We start from the raw sequence: 17,491 nt of genomic DNA on the forward strand, positions 1-17,491 counted from the left end.
TAAGTGCTAAAATAAAAATGTGCCTACAGTCTTAGTGGACACTGAAGAAGAAGTGACTGTCTCTAATTGGTAGACTCAGGAAGGGCTTCACAGAGGGAGCCACGCTTAGGCTGAATTTAGATTGATGAATAGAGTTTTCCAGTCTAACAAAATGGGAAATGTACTGCACATAGCAGATACATGGCGATTAAAGGCAGTTGTTGAGGCCACAGACTTAACGTCACTTACCTTTTTATGCCCAACACCTAGCTCAGTGTCTGGCATATTATAGGCAGTCAGAAAATGTTTGTTATAAGAGAAATATTGTGTATGGAAAGCTGTAAGTACTGTAGTTTGATCAGAGCATGGGGCTAAAGGGAAGGAGGGGTGAGAATGAGGCGAGAAAGGTAGGTTGGTGATAGATTACTGAGAAACCTGAACTAAGGACTATGACAGGACTCAAAAGAAGAAATGGAGGTTAAAGATATTTTAAGGGTGTAATTGCCACATCATGTTTCCTGAAGGACGATTGTGTCAGAAGGAAGAAATAAGTCAAGAGTGACAGTCACATTCTGGCTCGGGCTCGTGGTCGGATGATCACTTCATTTACCTAGTAGGGGAGGAAAAATGAACTTTGGGTGGAGCTCCGGAAATACATTGTTTCAGAGAAAATAGATTTGGAATAGCATGAACTAGTGAAACTGGCAGTTGGAGAAACGATGCGAAGTGTAGAAAGAGGTAGCTTTTGGGGGGGCGGGGGAGGGGTAGACATTTTCCATTTCTCTTCTCAAATTCCTCCTCTGCCCAGCTCTTGCTCCAGGAAGCTAACTAAGCTTCATGGACTGTATCACTGGATTCTCTTGCTCTCATTTTACCCTTGGAGGTACCAGTGAGAAGAATCAGTAGGAGGTATGAGGGCAAATGGAAAGGTCTGTTTGGGTATTTATTCACCGGACCCTTCCCTGTGAGGCCATGGCTTGGCTCAGTTTTGCTGTCTATACCGTCGTCTTTTTCCTTCTGGTCTAGGAGTTGTAAAAGCTTTCTCCTGTTGCTACCACAGGATACAGTATCATCTCTAGTTGCTTCCCTTTAAAGTTTGCGTGCGTCTTTATCATGAATCTCTTGGTTAAATTCTCCTTAATTCCCTGTTTGACTCTGGCTGTTTTGTTGTTGTTGTTGGAACCCTAAGTTGATACAATTGGCAATGCAGCTGTTGTTGTTGTCGTTATAAAGTTGTACAAGGGAAATTGGCAAATGAAGGTCTGTTCGAAAGCCAATATGATCTAGGAATGTGGCAACATACCTAAAATCAGAGTCAATAACGTGATTAGAAAACAGTGATCAATGAGCCAAAGGACTGTCTTAGTCCATTTGGGCTGCTATAACAAATACCATGTACTGAGTGACTTCAGAGCAGGAAAACATTATTTCTCTTAGTCCTAGAGGCTGGGAAGTCCAAGGTCAAGGCACTGGTACAGTAAGTGTCTCGTGAAAGCCCACTTCCTGGTTTATAGACAGGTGTCTTCGCGCTGCGTCCTCACGTGGCGGAAAGTGTGAGGGAGCTCTCTAGGGCCTTCTTTTATAAGGGCACTAAGACCAATCGTGACAGCTCCACTCTCGTGACCTGATCAACTCCCAAAGACCCTACCTTTAAATACCACTATCACATTAGAGATTAAGTTTTACCACGTGAATTTTGGGGGAGCACAAACAGTCTATAGCAAAGACTTGTAATGAGAAGGGGGTATGATTTTAGATTAGACGAAGGGCTGAAAAGGCACAGTGGCAAGTTATCGAGGAAATAATGCATTTTTTTAATAGAGGGAGAAAACTTGACAGCACAAGGTGACATTAGATTTCAATTGAGAAATCAATAGGAACTCGTAACCTTAACAGTAAGATATTTTCCATCTCTGCCACTGCAGTAGCCTGCACGTTCTAATCTTGTCCCCACCAGTGCGCGTCTGGAAACATCTCATCTATGAGGAAATGACCAAATTTTGGTCCCAGATACAGCTTTCCACTACAAGGAATGAAGAAACTTGCCGATTCTATGTTCTGAGTACTGAAAAATCAAGTATGGTCCTGCAGGTCTGTGTATCCAGAAAGCAAGAGAGTGCATGGTGGGGACGCACAGTGTCTGCAAGTTTCACCTTGGTCCACTGCAGGAGGTGGATCTAGAGCCAAACTGCTGCTTGTGTGTCAAACTGCTGTTGTATGTCAGTTGGGGCTGTTGGTTGTGCTGTTTCTTTAAGGATGGGGACTCAGTTTCCTATTCCTCTCCGGCTCTCCCAGTGCAGAGATCAGTGATTTTAAAGTTCCTGGTGTTAAGCTCCTCTGACTGTTAAGATTTCTCAAAGCCACGCCCCCTTGGTTTTCAAAACCAAATATTATGGGGATCCGTCTTCCCAGTGTGGGTTTCCCATGCCTGGGGCGCCTGGCAAGGGTCTTCTCCTCTCCTCTCTCCATACCTGCTGCAACCCTCCCTTTTGGTACTTAGAATATGCCCTTTTCTGAGTTTACAGAGAACTCTGTTCAAAAGTTGACAGACGTATTGTCTTCTCTGTGGTTATCAATTTTTTTCTTTGTCCAAGATAATTTCAAGGGAGAAAGATGGATTATTCAGCATGTATAGATCGTCCGTGCTCCTCTAATCAAGATCATTTATAAATATTTATTTTTAGACTGGTTTTGCTCATTCATTTCTGCTTCATTCCTGTTTATAATTACACCAAAAATAATAAGATGCCTAGGAATAAACCTAACAAACAAGTGAAAGACTTGTACACTGAAAACTGTGAAACACTGATGAAATAAATTGAAGACAACAGAAAGAAATGGAAAGACATTCCATGCACATGGATTGGAAAAAACAAATATTGTTCAAGTGTTTGTACTACTCAAAGAAATCTATATAATGCAATCCCTATCAAAATGCCAACATCGCTGGATGCCTGGGTGGCTCAGTCAGTTAAGCATCTGACTTCAGCCCGGGTCATGATCTCATGGTCCATGAGTTCGAGCCCCACATCGGGCTCTGTGCTGACAGCTCAGAGCCTAGAGCCTGCTTCGGATTCTGTGTCTCCCTCTTTCTCTCTCTCTGCCCCGTCCCCACTCCCTCCCTCCCTCCCTCCCTCCCTCCCTCCCTCCCTCCCTCCCTCTCTCTCTTTCTCTCAAAAATAAAAATTAAAGAATATTAAAAATATACCAACATTGCCTTTCACAGAACTAGAACCAGCAATCCTAAAATTTGTATGGAACCACAAAAGATCCTGAAGAGCCAAATCAATTTTTGAAAAAAAAGCAATGCTAGAGGTATCACAATTACAGACTTTGAGTTGTATTACAAAGCTGTAGTAATCAAAACTGTATGGTACAAGTACAAAAATAGACACATAGATCAATGGAACAGAATAGCCATTCCAGAAACAAACCCAAAATTGTATGGTCAATTAATCTTCAACAAAGCAGGAAAGACTATCCAATGAGAAATAGTCTCTGCAACAAATGGTGTCGGAAAAATCCCATAGCCACATGCAAAAGAATGAAACTGGACCATTTTCTTACACCATACACAAAAATTAATTAAAACTGGGCCAAAGACCTACATGTGAGACCTGAAACCATAAAAATCTTAAAAGACAGCATAGGCAGTAATCTCTCTGACATCAGCTGTAGCATCATTTCTCTAGATATGTCTCTAGAGGCAAGAGAAACAAAAGCAGAAGTAAACTATTGGGACTACATCAAAATAAAAAGCTTCTGCACAGCAAAGGAAACAATCAGCAAAACTAAAAAGGCAACCTACCGAATGGGAGGAAATATTTGCAAATGACATTCCAATAAAGGGTTAGTATTCAACATATATAAAAAACTCCTACAACTGAACACCCAAAAAACAAATAATCCAATTAAAATATGGGAAGAAGACATGAACAGACATTTCTCCAAATAAGACATCCATACGGCCAACAGACACATGAAATTATGCTGAACGTCACTCACCATCAGAGAAATGCAAATCAAAACCAAAATGAGATATCACCTCACATCTGTCAGAATGGCTAAAATCAAAAACACAAGAAACAAGTGTTGGTGACAATGTGGAGAAAAAGGAACCCTTGTGCTACGTTGGTCAGAATGCAAATTGGTAGGTTTACTATAGAAAAAGAAAACGGTATGGAAGTTTCTTAAAAAATTAAAAACAGAAGTACTGGGGTGCCTGGTTGGCTCAGTCAGTTAAGCACCTGCCTCTTGATTTTGGCTCAGGTCATGATCTCAAGGTTCAGTTTGTGGGATTGAGCCCTGCGTTGGGCTGCATGCTCAAAGCGTGGAACCTGCTTGGGACCCCCTGTCTCCCTCTTTCTCTGCCCCTCCCCCACTCATGCGTGCTCTCTCCCTCTCAAAATAAAGAAATATACATTTGAAAAATAAAAATAAAAGTACCATAGAATCCACTAATTGCAGTACTGGATATTTACCTAAAATGTACCAAGAAAAACCCCACCCTAATTCAAAGGGATACATGCACCCCTACGTTTATAGTAGTACTATTTGCAATAACCAAATTATGGATTCAGCCCAAGTTGCCATCTACAGATGAATGAATGTACAGAGAAGGTGTGGTGTGGATATATACAATGGAATATTTTTCAGGCGTTAAAAAAAGAATGAAATCTTGCCATTTGCAATGACATGAGTAGAACTAGGCTGTATAATGCTAAGTAAAATAAGTCAGAGAGAAAGACAAATACCATATGATTTTATTCTTGTAATTTAAGAAACACAAAAAAATGCACGAAGGGGAAAAAGAAAAGGAGACACAAACCAAGAAACGGGCACTAAGCTACGGAAAACAACCTGATGGTTACAGGGGTGGTGGGGAAGGTGGGGGGGATGAGTGAAACAGGTGATGGCGATTAAGGAGTGCGCTTGTGGTGATGAGCATCCAGTAATGTATGGAATTGTTGAATCACTACATTGTACGTCTGAAACTACCGTGACACTATGTGTTCTCGTACTGAAATTAAATTAGAAACATACAAAATAAAACAACACTGGGTCTGCTATTTGATCTTGGGTGACCCGGAAAAATGCTTGGTTTGTCTTCTGTCTTTAGACCAGTTGTCTAGCCATGGCCACAGAGCTCCCTTGTCCAAACGCCATCACTGAGAAAAAGTAGGCTGCTGGGTCTTTCTTGCGTCTTCACTTTGAAAGATCGTCTCAAAGAAGAGCTGTCTTTTGCCTTTCTTGCTGCTAGAGTTTTAGCACTCCGTCGTGGCTCGGTCGCATGCTCTGGACGTCCCACTGCCTTGCCCTGATGCTTTGCATACAGTGGGTGTAAACATGTTTGGGGGTGTGGTGGTGATCAGAGGAAGGGGCAGGATAGAATTTATTTTTATTGACTTAATGACTGAAGAGAAGTCAGTTGTTTTTGCCGGTACTTAAGATGGCCATGTCTTCGGTGGCAGGGGACCTGAATCCCAATTCCGCTACTTAGAACCTTTATCAATTTGGGTGAGTCGCTTACCTTTCCTGGGCCTCGGTGTTCCTACCTATCAAATGGGACTAGAATTACTTGCCTTGCATACCCTATCAAATGATGCATGAAATAGTGCAAATGAAAACAGTTTGGGAATGTTTGTCATGTTTTTTTTCCCCTTCAATTTGCTCACTCCCACCATGCTGACCATCCATTTGTTCTAGCAACTAATGACACCTATTGTTGGTCAGGGATAATTTTGCCTTGGCATTCCTCTCAAAATTCTAGGGAATGTCATCTGGTCCTACAGATTTAGTGACATCTTCAATGCAGCCAGACATAGGCAAATTTCTGAGAGAGCCAAGGAGATGTTAGAGAAATACTCTGACCAACTAGGAATAAATCCAGTAGCTTGAAGCAGAGATTTTTAAGCATATGGGAGTTGAAATACACTGGTATTGTATACGTGATTTTTATAGTCTCAAGTGTCCCACGTGTATAGGCCTGTGACTATCTTTTAAAAAAATTGTAATGTTTATTTATTTTCTAGAGAGAGAGAGAGACAGAGACAGAGCAAGCAGGGGAGGGGCAGAGAGGGAGACACAGAATCCAAAGCAGGCTCCAGTCTCTGAGCTGTCCGCACAGAACCCAATGCAGGGCTTGAACTCACAAACCACGAGATCATGACCTGAAACGAAATCGGACGCTCAATGAACTGAGCCACCCAGGCGCCTCTATTTTTTAAGGCCAAAGTGACTCAAAATATCTTGGGTTTGAACAATTATGTTGAATCTTCAGGACCTTCCCTTGAAACCACTTTAGGTCTCTAGAACATTTAGGAATGTTTCTGATGTTCCATTTAAGGAACAAAATTTAGGGGCCAGGGGACAGAGATCCGCATGTCTGAGGATGGAACGTGGCTCAGATTCCTGGACAACTCTCTGTGTGAGCCAGCAGCACACTGCACCCCTCCCCCCTCCATCCTGTTCCTTCTGGGAAGTCTGAAGGTGTCATGCCCTCACCTGTTGGGGGCATATTTCTGTTCTTCCTCCTTTTCCTGTGTCCCGGTCACTGCTGATGGTGGTGACACTGACCTTGGGGCTGGTGAGGTCGGCAGTAACAATCATTGGTGCTGCAGGCTCTCTCACCCCACCCGCATGTGACGGAGGAGGTGTAGGCTGGGAGGTGTTTTCTCCTCGTTGCCCTTGGACCTCGGGAGGGAGCTGAAGGCCTGAAAGGAAGAGACCTCCCAGATGGAGATGCTTCTCACAAGGGACTGGTCCTGTTTACGCTTCTGGGAGGGAGACGGTGCTGGCTGGCTGTTGCGGAACATCACGTAGGTCATGTCCATCTTGGAGGACTGGGTGCTAGAAGGCTCACATGGCTGATCAGCAGCACCGACTGCCGGGTGATGCGGCTGAGCTTGCATGTTCTCCCAGTGGGTCAACTTCTGGGTGCCTGCCACGGTCTCAGGAGTCACAGTCATGTGCTGCACTGACCTGTGCTTGGCCACTCCAGTCACATGCCGCCATGCCAGGGAAAGCCAGATTTTCCAAGTCCGAAGCAACCAGGCCTGGTGGGCAACTAGGCCCGGTCTGATCTGAAGACACTGTAGACACACGAAATTGCCAGCATGTGTAGAAGAAGATGGCTGCCATCCTGCATCTGGGCGGACACATGATGAGAGCTTGATAGAAAGAGTCAGGAGGGGCACAGATATGGGCTGTTCCTGTCCACAGGGGCATGCTCTGCTGGGTCGCTGAGGTCATGGCTGCTGCTGAGGGCTGGTAAAGGGCAGATTGGTAACTTAGGAGACTTCGGCTTCGGCTAAATAAATAGTGGCGCTGGTAGAGGCGGGAGCCTGGTTCTGGACAGCGTTCAGATGGTTGTTGAAGGTCATGGTGACGTCGGTCGGTGTGCTGGGGGCCACCTGCCTGATCAAGATGGTTTTGCCTGGGTTTGCAGTGTCCTCCGTATTCACCCAGTGCTTGCAGACCTCCATGATCTGGAAACAGTTGATTTGTGTATAACGGGAAAAATCACGTAAGTGTCTCAGGGTTTCAACTGGAGTGATGCTCAGCATCTATGGTCAGCGTCTTCTTTAATAGGTCAATGAACTCCTGCCAGTCTGCCTTTTCCACAAACATGCCACTGCCTTCTAAATCTATTGTCGTGTTCACTTGGGCCACAGCATCTAAATAGTGGAAAATGTGCTTCCTTGCTTCTTTCTACTTAACCACCATTTCTGCTTCATGGTCCTCCGGTGTCTTCAGCCTCGGCAAAGTATAGGAAAACTCTATGTCCCAGTTGAAAAGCCTAGTTGTCTTTGTCCCTGCACTTCATAAATGTTTATCTAGCAAACCTTGTTTTTGTGAAATACACCAAATCCGATTACGTTCGGAAGCTCCTGGGTAGGGTGGCCAGCCCAGGAACAATTCGGTAATGACACAGCCCAGCGACCACATATCAGTTGCCTCTCAAAATGGTAAACCAGGGATGATCTCAGGGGCCCCGTAACATCCGGGCTGCAAGTAGGTAGAACACATAGCTCTGGACACGTGACTGGCCGAACCAAAGTCAATGACCTTTACTCTGTAGGGTTATCGAGATGGGATCACCCAGCGTGGTGTTTTCTCGTTTGGGGTCAGCATGGATAAGAATTAAGCTTTGGAGTTTCATCAGGGCTGTGGCTACCTGCTGGAGGCCTGTACAAATGTATCTGAGTGGCAACGGGCTAAACTTACTCTGCTTCAAAAGGTCATGGAGGTCCTGCTCCAACATCTCAAAAAACCAAGCACGTGTGATCCTTGTGCTGGAAGCACTCATAGACGCAGACACAGTTGTAGTCCTCAGCTCTCCCGCTCTCAAGGCGGCCAGGATCCTCTCCTCAGTCTGACCTTGCCAAGCACATGGAGGGGTGATTCTCCAGGATTTTGATGGCCACACTTTCAGTGGGGCCCCATTTCTGGCACTGGACGGCTTACTAAACATCCCTTGGCCCAAGAAATCTAGAAGTTCCTGAGCGTTGGTCATAGAGCACAGTACTTCATGCTAGGCTAGCTGAGAATCACCTTCACGGTTGGAGCCACTGTTTTTGGAGGGGGTAGTCATGGTGGTGGCAGTGGCTACCATGGCCCCACTTGCATTATTCTGAATCATGGATGGATGCTCTTTGATGATCTGCACGCTCCTTCTGTTTCTATCTCCTCACTCTTATGCTTGAGTCCACAATTTTGTTAGGCATGAGGAAGGCTCACGGTGCTTCAACACATTAGGTTATGTTGAGACAGTTAAGGATCATGGGAAGAAGCCCTAAGTAGAAAACACTATGCACCTGGGGCACTTTCTATTGGCTGTTACTGTTAAACTGCTTCTCTTAGAGCACAACACTAGGATGCAGCCCCATATAGAAGCCACACTTCAGACAGGACCCTGGCTCCATGACGCGTCAACGAGCTACCTGAATTGCCTGCCAATATCAACCCATCAGGATGAGGGGACTTTCTCTCTACACAAGCAGGGCATCCCCTCTGTTCAGGGAGGCTAGCCTGATTATTTATTCTCTGTTGACGCTGTGTCTTGCTTCGGCTCGAGCCCTTGAATTTTGGGGTCTGGCCTCATTTCTATTGTTGTCTGGCTGAGAAACCAACGCCTGTGAAAAGGTGATCCACCAAGAACTTGTCCAGTGAAATAAGTACTATATTCTGATGTTACAGCTCTGTGCCCGGTGCTTCCGGGGAGGATGGTTTGGCTCAGTTTCTTCGCACTACAAAAAGCACTTGATTTAAGGGTGTGAGGGGAGAACACGTGCACACGCAAGGCTATAACTTCACCAGCGGGGCGGGTATCTTGAGATGGACCGCCACAGAACAGGAAACAGAGTGTGCCAGCTGGGCCCACCCGCCCCAGCCCCGGAATCTGCGACCTTGACCCCGTGTCTCCATGCTTGGCTGGTTTTGGGGGACTGGGCACCAGTTTTGGGGGACTGGGCTCCACTGCCACCAAGGTGGGGTCCTGAGCAGAGTTCTGGGGCAGGCGGGCAAGTGGGCACAGTGGTTCCTCCATGGGTGCGCGGTGAGGCAGGAGCCCAGGTGGGTAGTGCACAGCCAGTGCCCAGACAGCGCTTGGCCGGATCTCAGCTCCTGTGGTTACCAATTTTCTATAGATGTCTTCATGTATCTCTGTGTACATTTAATGTCGCTCTTGGCTTTTCCCCCTAATCGTTTTTTTTTAAATTCATTTTAAAACAGCCTCATGGTTATATAAATTAAAATTATTTTCTTAAAATTTTTTTAATGTTTATTTTTGAAAGAGAGACAGAGTGCCAGCGGGCGAGGGGCAGAGTGAGGGGAGACAGAGAATCCAAAGCAGGTGGTCGCAGGGCTCGAACTCTCGAGCTCACAAACGGTGAGATCATGACCTAAGCCAAAGTCAGACGCTTAACCGACTGAGCCACCCAGGCACCCCGTAAGTTAAAATTATTTTAAAAGTACTTACATGACTGGATTTGCACCTCACTCCAACTGAAATGATTTTTAAAAATCAATAAAATGCATGCATGAAACGACAGTAGTCAAGGTATTGAGGTTCAGGGAGTGGAAGATAGTTACAATGAGGGATAGGAAATGAGCACCATTAAACTTATCATTGCCCCAGCTTAGTTTCTAGAGGGAATTTTGAGGACACAGCACAAAGGAAAGAGGAATTCAGCTAAGATGAAACCGAGAGCCAGGGTGTGAGGCATTTACATTCTCAGGACAGATTCCTGGAGAAGAGAGAGAATTCCAGAGATCCGCATAAAGTCTTTCTCTGGTAGAATACTGATAATCACAGGTATATGAGGAAACTACCTGAGGCCATGGAAGAAGTAACAGAAAAAAAATTAGAAGCACCGATCTCTGGGGAACACACAGAGCTAGAAATAGGTCCTGTCCCACAAACCAGAGCCAGAAACTTCGTAATTCACAAAGCCTTGGGTAGAGAGAGTATTCAGATAGGTTTTGACTCTGCTGCGGAACAAATTCTCCATAGATGCTGCTCTTCCTCTGCTTTTGAAACCTTAAAAACAAGATTCCAAAGGATCAAAATGACACCTTCTGCATCTAAGAATAAAGCTCAAGAATATCCATAGCGGTAAAAACCATACAGCATCCAACAAGATAAAATGAACAATGTCTGGCATTGGATAAAAAATTATAAAACATACAAAGAAACAAGAAAATATGACCCAAACTGAGGAGGAAAATAAAAGTCCAGGGTGAAGAGACTTTACATTTTGTTTTATTATGACCAGAGGATGCTGGCTTTCATTTCTCTTCTGTATGAAATTTATTGGGATTTACTTTGTGACTTAATATCCGGCCAATTTTGAAGATGTACTATGGAAATCTGAGGAGAATATTTACTATGAAGGTACTATTAGGGTATAAATTTCTACACATACAGTTACTAGGTTGCTTTAAGCCCTTTACATTCTTAGCTGTTAGTTTGAACTTAACCTCTCTTTGAGTTTCATGTTGAAGAATCCTAGTACTGGTACCAGAATTTAAAGGAGATCTAAGTTTATGAATCACTGGGAGAAAGAATTTCAATGGCAAAGTTAATACTCCCTTAGGACTCTGTTTTACCATGTAGCTCTATGAAGGAGTTTCCTATGTTATCTGACACACATACATTTTTGTTATGATTTTCACTGTGAATTGTGGCCTTTAGCATTGTAAAGTGCCTTTTCTAATTTAATGTATTTTGGGCTGCATTCATTTTTTGTAATATCAGGATTGTAACACCTGCTTATTTCCTGCATTTCCTCTGTATACATTTGCCCATCATTTTGCTTTTCTAAGTTATTTTGATTTAGGAGGTGTGTCTTTTAATTAGCCGAGTGTCAGTTTTGCTTTATGAGCCAATCTCAAATTCTTTTTTTACTATGAGTTACGTCCATTTACCCTTATATAAATACAATTATTTTAGTATCAGTTATTTCCTACCATTTATGTTGTGTTTATATGTGTTGTTTTGTGTATTGTAGATCTCTATGTGGTCTATTTTCCTTGCTTTTTTTTTTTTTTTGCTATTTAGTAGTATATATACTATTTATATATGTATTTTTTTCTCTTGTTTAATCTAACGCCCTCCATAAAATAAAGGGTTTTTAAATTTGGCTTCTGCCATTTTAAAATCATCTTTATTTTTTTAGTGTTTATTTGTTTATTTTATTTATTTAAATAATTTTTTTAATGTTTTATTTATTTTTGAGACAGAGAGAGACAGAGCATGAACAGGGGAGGGGCAGAGAGAGAGGGAGACACAGAATCCGAAGCAGGCTCCAGGCTCCAAGCTGTCAGCACAGAGCCCGACGCGGGGCTCGAACTCACAAACCGTGAGATCATGACCTGAGCCGAAGTCGGACGCTTAACCAACTAAGCCACCCAGGCGCCCCTATTTGCTTATTTTTGACAGAGAGAGCTAGAGAGTGAGCAGGGGAGGGGCAGGGGCAGAGAAAGAGCGAGACAGAGTCCCAAGCAGGCTCTGTGCTGTCAGCAGAGAGCCCAGCATAGGGCTCAAACTCACTAACTGCAAGATCATGAGCTGAGCTGAAACCAAGAGTCATACGCTTAACCGACTGAGGCACCCAGGCGCCCCTAAAATCATCTTTAAATAAGACCCTGTGATGCCCATGTATTGCTTATGTAACAATCTGTGAGACTTATCTATTTTCATTTCTTTCTCCCTTCTCTTCCCATTTTTAGCTTATCTCTACCTGTCAGATCACGGAACACTTACATGCTAATCTTTCATACTTCTTTCTACTTTTTAGTGTTCGTTGTATAATTGAAAATATTCAATCGTTACCATTCAATCGTTACCAAAAAAACCATTGGTGTTTTTGCGTATCATGATTGGATAAAGCTAGTCTTCTCCATGTATCTGCAAAGATGCATGACTGCAATATTATCTGAGTACTTCAGTGTTGAAACTTTTCCTCTTGCGTTTAAAATTGAGTGACAATTTGGTTAGACATGAAATCTTGGGCAAAATATATATTTCGTTGAGAATTTTTTGTTCAGTTTGTTTTAAATATGGCTCTACTATTGACTTGGTTTGCACCTGGTTGTTGAGAAGACTAATGCCAAGTTGGTTTTCTTTCTTTTGGAAGTGATGAGGTTCCCTCGTTCCTAGAAGACCTGAGAATATGTAATCTTTATACTGAAGTCTAGTAGTTTTATTAGGATATCTCAGTGTGGGCAGCTCGGGTATCGCAATAAATCCTTTGTTTTGGAGAGAGAGGGAGTGAGAGCCCATGAGCTCAAGAGACAGTGGGGGAGGGGCAGAGGGAATCTTAAGCAGGCTCCAAACCCAGCCTGGGGCTCTGGAGCCCAAGGTGAGGCTGAATCTCACAACCTTGAGATCATGATCGGAGCTGAAATCAAGTGTATTAGGGCTCTTAACGGATTGCGCCCCCGAGGCGCCCCTCACAGTGCATTTTGTAAGTATTTAGATTCATATCTTCTTTTATCCATGCAAAAGTTTTCTTTGATTGTATTTTATGAATACAATTGAATGATGAATATTATTTATGTTTCCTTGTTTTTGTTTTCTTCTTTAAGGACCAACGTATATTGTCTTTTCTTATTCGCTTTATCAAGTCACTAATATAATTTTTATCTCTTCGTTACTATGTTTTCATCTTCTTGAGTGCTTTTTTCACCCATCTTGATGGGGGCATAATCTACATAAAACAAATTATAAAATAAATTATAATATTTTTAGGGATACAGTTGTATACAATCATATACCAATGACTAGAATCAAAATATAGAATATTGCCATCATACCATAAAGTTACATCATTCCTATTTGTATTAAATCTCATCCCCAAAGCCACAGTCCCAGGTAACAGCTAATCTACTAATATGCTTTCTGGTATTATATTTTTGCCTTATATAGAATTCCATGAAAATGGATATGTATGTTTTTTCCTGTGAATGTTTTTGAGATTCATTTCATATTGTTCCATGTATTGGTAGTTTATTCCTTTCTACTGTTGAGTAGATATCAATAGTACAGATTTATCCTATCTAAAAAAAAATATATTCACCAGTTGATGGACAAGGAGATTATTTCAAATGTTTGAGGTATTATGAATAATGCAGCTTTGGATCATGGAGTCTTAATTTACATTTAAGCCTTTTGTAGATTCATGTGTTTATTTCTCTTGGGTAAATACCTGGGAATGGACTTCTGAATTATATGGTAAATGTACATTTAACTTCATAAAGAAATACCAAACTTCTTTCCAGTGAGATTTTACCATTTTGCCATTCCGCTACTAGTTCCTGCACATCTTTGTCAATGCCAAGTTCTGTCTGTCTTTTAAATTTTAGCCATTCTAGTGAGCGTGTAATATTTTTAATATTATACTGTTAATTTATACCTCCTGGATGCCTACTGATGGTGTCTGTATGTATCCATTAGCCATTCATATATCTTCTTGGCTGAAGCGTCAATTAATATGCTTTGCCAATTTTTAATTGGCTTATTTCTCTTCAAAACAAAGTATAAAAGAGACAAACAAACAAACAAAAAATGGACACTTAAGTACAGAATAAGCTGGTGGTTGCCAGAATGGATGTAGGTGGAGACATGGATGAAATAGAGAAAGGGGGTCAAGAGTATATTTATGTTGATGAGCACTGAATTGTTGATTCGTTCAATTGTACACCTGGAAATAATAATGTATGGTAATTATACTTCAATAAGAAAATATTTATATATTCTATTTAAAAACCTTTGTCAGAGATATGTTTATAAATATTTTCTCCGTATCTGTGGCTTGACTTTTTATTTTCTTCATTGTGTCTTTCAAAGACACAAAAAAGTTTAAGTTTGTTAAGGTATGTTGGCCTTGTATCCTGTGATCTTGCTCAATTAAATTATGAGTTCTACTGTAATGTAATTTAAGATTTTCAACTCACATCATTTCATGTATATTCCCCAAGGATTTCTATGTCAACAGTCATGTCTCTTATGAACACAGACAACTTTATTCTTCCTTGCCAATGTCTTTTATTTCTTTTCTTTATTCCAGTTACTGGGACCCTTGATATAATATTGAATAGCCTTGCTGAGAGCAGATATCTCTACCTTCTTCACCATCTTAAGGTAAAAGCAGCTGGTTTTTTATCATTGAGTGTGATAGCTGTTGGTAATTTTTATATCCCCTTTAATAATTTAAGACTGTTTCTAGTTCTATTTTTTCTAAGAGTTTTTTCTTTAGTGGCTGTGGGATTTTTTTATAGTGCTTTACTTTCATTTACTAAAATTATCATGTTTTCTTGTCTTTTATTAATATGGTGATTTGAGTTGCCTGATTTTTTGAAGTCTATTGTCAAGCCTGTTGGGATTGCTCGATTTGTTTCATAATATTTTCTGAAAAATTTTTGTATCTATATTCATTGGAATAGTGATCTGCTGTTTTCTTTTTTTGTATGTGTAGTTTCTGTGTGTAGTTTTAGTGGTTATAAAGTAATGATCTCTTTTTAAAAATTTTTTTAATGTTTATTTTTGGGAGAAAGAGAGACAGCATGAGTGGGGAGGGGCAGAGAGAGGGAGACACAGAATCTGAAACAGGCTCCAGGCTCTGAGCTGTCAGCACAGATCCCAACGCAGGGCTCAAACTCATGAACCACGAGATCATGACCTGAGCTAAAGTGGGACGCTTAACTGACTGAGCCACTCAGGTGCCCAGCAATAATCTCCTTTTTAAAAAATGTTTACTTTTCCATTTTTAGAGAGCGAGTAAAAGTAGGGGAGGTGCAGAGAGAGAGAGAGAGACACACACACAGACACAGGGCTCAGTCTCATGAACCATGAGATCATGACCTGAGCCAACATCAAGAATCAGACACTTAACTGACTGAGCCACCCAGGCATCCCGGAACTAATGATCTTCTTAAGTGAGTTGATAAATGTTCATTTTTCTTCTATTGACAAAGTGTTTATGTAGAATTTCAGTTATTTCTCTTTGAATGTTTGAAGATGTTTACCAGTGAAGGGACCTGGGCCTGAAGTATATTTGAGGGAAGAGTTGTAACTATGATTACAATTTCCTTAATTTGTATATGGCAATACGTTCTTTTATTTTTTCTTATATCTGTTTTGGTAATTTGTAATTTTCCCATTTTCCAGCCATTTTATTTCATACATTTCACAAACTTCCAAGTCCCTGTATAAAGACCAGTGAAAGGCAAATGTCTGATTACTTGTAATTTGTGTCTCTTAACAAATTAACAATATACATAAATTGTCAAATTTCTGGGCAGAAAAGTTTTTGTAATATCCTCTTATCCCTTAACTGTCTGTAGAATCTATAATTATTCACCCTCTTTTATTTCTGATGCTGGTTATTTAGCATATTTCCTCTTTTTGTCTCTCTTGATTTTTTCTGGGAACCAGCTTTTGGTTTCATTATTGTCTCTAATTTTGGTTTATTTTCTGTTCACTTGGTATCAGCCCTTATCTTGATTATTTCCTTTGGTTTAACTTTGTTCTTCTTTGCCTGGTTTCTTTAGGTAAGTCCTTAGATCGTTGGCTTTGGATCTATTTAATCTCAAATATATGCATTTAAAGCTATAACGTTTCCCTTAAGCACTTCTCTAGATGCATCTCACAAAGTTCCATATGTCATATTTTTATTACATTCAATTTAAAATTTCCTTATTTTCCTTTTATTTTTTTCTTTCAGTGAGTATTATTTAGAGGTGTGTTTTTTATAATTTTTTTAAAATGTAGAGTTTTCATATTATACGTATGGGTGTGTGTGTATGTGTGTGTGTATATATATCTATATAAATCTTATATCTTTCTACTTTTGATTTCTAATTTATTTCTACTCTGGTTACAAAGCAGACTCTGTACTATGTGGATCATTTGAAATTTACTGACAGTGGCTTTATGCTTGTGTATTTCATTTAGATTGATAATAACATTATGTGCACGTAAAAATAATGTATGACCCGTGGTTGTTGGCTATAAAGTGGGAAGTAGTGTGTTTCAGGTTTTCTATGTCTTTGGTGATTTTATCTAGTGGTCTTATCAATTGCCGAGGGAGAGAAGTCTTAGCGTCTGGAGCAGCCGTCCTGTGACCTGCCGTGGCCACGGCCACCTGAGTGCCCAATTTGCCAGTATGGAACCATTCCTCAGGGTGATCAGCCAGCTGCCTGGTGGCAGGTTAATTACAGCGGCCTGCATCCATCACAGAAGGGGCAGCTTTTTGTTCCTGTTGGAATAGCTACTTTGTCTTGGGGAAAGCAGCCGTCACATGGCCAGCCACAACTCTCTGGGACTGCATGATCAGTGCCCTGGGCCGGAAACATTCCCCTATACGATGAAATGGGTGATGAGGTGTTGCTCGGTCCTGTAGTCTTCTTTCTTTTTTTGGAAAAACCTTCCTCTGTCTTGGGTGTGCAGTGAACTTCTTTTTATTGCCCAAGGATGTATGTCGCATAGTACCGGCCAGCCTCACTTCCATTGTAAGGAAATGGGGTCTTTGCCTTCAGGGTGGGAGGGATGGATGTAGTCCATCATCCTGTGTCGTGTATTGGGAAGGATCAGCTGGCCGTGGGAGACCAGCACACGTTACAGACATTGATTTTGCTATGACTCTTTGTGTGAACGAAGGGTTGCTGCAGCCAGGGTCTTATGTGTTGAGTCTTCTTTGGCAAATCCAAATCCACAGAAGATGCGGTGGGTTGAGGTCTCTGGGCTCCTGCTTCGAGGTGCTGGCATTATTCTGATCTTTGATGTCCTCTATGTGGTAGGAATCTTCACTTGGGATTGGTAGCTGGGTTTTCCTACTCGACAATATCTCCTACTACGATTGTGGAATTGTCTCTCTCTCCAGGTCTGTCAATTTTTGCCTTATATACTCCATAGCTATTATAGCACATACATATTTCTTTAGAGTTAAGTCTTAGTGGTGAATTGTCCCCTTACCCACTATGAAATGTCCCATTTTATTTCTGATACTAC

General features: G+C 41.6%; 1 pseudogene; it reads right to left on the reverse strand.

The window, feature by feature from the left end:
* Window positions 1-1,116: 1,116 nt before the first annotated feature.
* LOC106970744 (homeodomain-interacting protein kinase 2-like) lies at window positions 1,117-9,652 on the reverse strand (annotated as a pseudogene).
* Window positions 9,653-17,491: the final 7,839 nt, after the last annotated feature.

This window comes from Acinonyx jubatus, chromosome X, assembly GCF_027475565.1.
Source record: "Acinonyx jubatus isolate Ajub_Pintada_27869175 chromosome X, VMU_Ajub_asm_v1.0, whole genome shotgun sequence".
NCBI classification, from domain to species: domain Eukaryota; kingdom Metazoa; phylum Chordata; class Mammalia; order Carnivora; family Felidae; genus Acinonyx; species Acinonyx jubatus.